General features: G+C 58.0%; 1 non-coding gene across 1 annotated transcript in view; it reads left to right on the top strand.

Annotated features, from left to right (window-relative positions):
* Nucleotides 1-1,546: 1,546 nt before the first annotated feature.
* LOC124767542 overlaps nt 1,547-2,500 on the top strand; it is a 1,913-nt gene continuing 959 nt past the window's right edge. The window contains exon 1 of the ribosomal RNA XR_007012968.1: nt 1,547-2,500. This exon is cut by the window's right edge and continues 959 nt beyond it. This is a non-coding gene — a ribosomal RNA (small subunit ribosomal RNA).

Below are 2,500 nucleotides of genomic sequence, written 5' to 3'. Positions count from 1 at the left end.
TGGTGAGAAGTTTGCATGTTCAATGCCCTTCGCATGCGACGTACTCAGGCTACGTTGTGGTGCGGCCTGTGTCAACTGTCCGCTGATGTCGTACGCGTGAACCACAATCTGTACTGCACATTCGTCCTTATGTACTGAATGATACATCGTGGCACATGTGTGACCGCACAACGACTGCGCCCAAAAACGGCGGACCATACAGTGCAAATATTGTGCACGCAGCTACGTGTCGTCTCCCTATGAGAGCTGGATTGCAGTGTGGTACGCCATAGAGACGTGTGGGAGGAACGGACGCCGTGGATGGCGATCAGCATGAGCTGTCTGTTGATGTATTCGGACCTAGTCGTCTCTCCTCACACACCGTGATGGCATGGTGCACCGCGTTCCATATCTGCGACATGCTACAGAGGCCGGTTGACAGTCGTTCGAGCAATGGACATCGCATACGTACGGGGGCCACCTTCCACGTATTGTCTAGGCGTGCACATTTTGTTGCGTGTATGTGGGCAGACGTAGTGTGGCGTGACACCTGACACAGGCATGCAATAATCGTTGAAGTTGCAAATGGCGATGGACGCCTGCGTTTTCTGGTGAAGTTACGCAAATGAACAAATGGTAACCTGTTGTGGTGCGGTTGTTCTCGCTAGGGGTGAATCGGTGATGGCGACGATAGGTTGAGGTACTAACCGGTTGTTCCAGCGATACCCACCATGCCGACGAAACTGAACGGCATCTGGGTGTGAAGCGATACGCGGCGGTGGCTGGGTGGGACCGTCCCCGGCCGGTGAGGGGGCGCCTCCCGGCGTGCTGGCCGCGCGGTGCGTGGGCGCACGCGCTACAGCCGGCTGGTGGGGGCGGCCAGTGGCAGGCGCGCCGGCCGACGGACGCGGCAGGCGTCGCAGCTGCGCGCCGGCGCACCCTGCGCGCGGCGCCGTGCGGCCAAAGTAGGTCCTCGCGGGCCCGGTGCGAAGCGCGGTGGACATCTTCAGTGTGCTGGTCCGATTGAGGACTGTGTGCGTTGAGGATGCGCCGCCGCCCGGCGCTCGGCGCCGCGACGCCGTCTGCTGCTCGGTCGCCCCAGCGGTTCTCGCTGGTGGTTTGTATCGCAGCTGTGCGGATGTGTTGGCGCGTGCGCTGTGCTGGGAGAGTTCGCTTCGGCACCCAAGTGGGGCTTTTGTCCTTCTGTGGCGCTGGCGTTGGAGCTGCCGGTCACCGTAGGTGGCGCGTGTTGTCTCCCGCCGGCAATGCCACGACAGCACGCTCCCGGGCCTCTGTCGGCAGCGGCAAGCTCAGTTGGGAGCACGGGTGGTCGCACCGAAAGCGTCTACTCGCCTAACTCCGGGCGATTGCGCCTCTCTCGAACCCGACCAAGTACTTGGGACGGCGCTGCGCGCCGCCGGGACCTGAGAGGGTTTCGAGGTGTATTGTGCAGGGGAGCTCAGCCTCCTCCTGTTTGCAGAATGATTGAGCGGACGCTTGCGTGTTCGCGCGGGCCCCCGGGACACACTCCCGGGCGGCCGGCTGCTCAGCTCTAGTTGACGCAGCTTCCCTGGTTGATCCTGCCAGTAGTCATATGCTTGTCTCAAAGATTAAGCCATGCATGTCTCAGTACAAGCCGCATTAAGGTGAAACCGCGAATGGCTCATTAAATCAGTTATGGTTCCTTAGATCGTACCCACGTTACTTGGATAACTGTGGTAATTCTAGAGCTAATACATGCAAACAGAGTCCCGACCAGAGATGGAAGGGACGCTTTTATTAGATCAAAACCAATCGGTCGGCTCGTCCGGTCCGTTTGCCTTGGTGACTCTGAATAACTTTGGGCTGATCGCACGGTCCTCGTACCGGCGACGCATCTTTCAAATGTCTGCCTTATCAACTGTCGATGGTAGGTTCTGCGCCTACCATGGTTGTAACGGGTAACGGGGAATCAGGGTTCGATTCCGGAGAGGGAGCCTGAGAAACGGCTACCACATCCAAGGAAGGCAGCAGGCGCGCAAATTACCCACTCCCGGCACGGGGAGGTAGTGACGAAAAATAACGATACGGGACTCATCCGAGGCCCCGTAATCGGAATGAGTACACTTTAAATCCTTTAACGAGTATCTATTGGAGGGCAAGTCTGGTGCCAGCAGCCGCGGTAATTCCAGCTCCAATAGCGTATATTAAAGTTGTTGCGGTTAAAAAGCTCGTAGTTGGATTTGTGTCCCACGCTGTTGGTTCACCGCCCGTCGGTGTTTAACTGGCATGTATCGTGGGACGTCCTGCCGGTGGGGGCGAGCTGAAGGCGTGCGACCGCCTCGTGCGTGCTCGTGCGTCCCGAGGCGGACCCCGTTGAAATCCTACCAGGGTGCTCTTTATTGAGTGTCTCGGTGGGGCCGGCACGTTTACTTTGAACAAATTAGAGTGCTTAAAGCAGGCAAGCCCGCCTGAATACTGTGTGCATGGAATAATGGAATAGGACCTCGGTTCTATTTTGTTGGTTTTCGGAACCCGAGGT

Source organism: Schistocerca piceifrons, unplaced genomic scaffold (assembly GCF_021461385.2).
Source record: "Schistocerca piceifrons isolate TAMUIC-IGC-003096 unplaced genomic scaffold, iqSchPice1.1 HiC_scaffold_685, whole genome shotgun sequence".
Classification (NCBI taxonomy): Eukaryota; Metazoa; Arthropoda; class Insecta; order Orthoptera; family Acrididae; genus Schistocerca; species Schistocerca piceifrons.
This window is presented reverse-complemented; position numbering and strand designations above follow the sequence as displayed.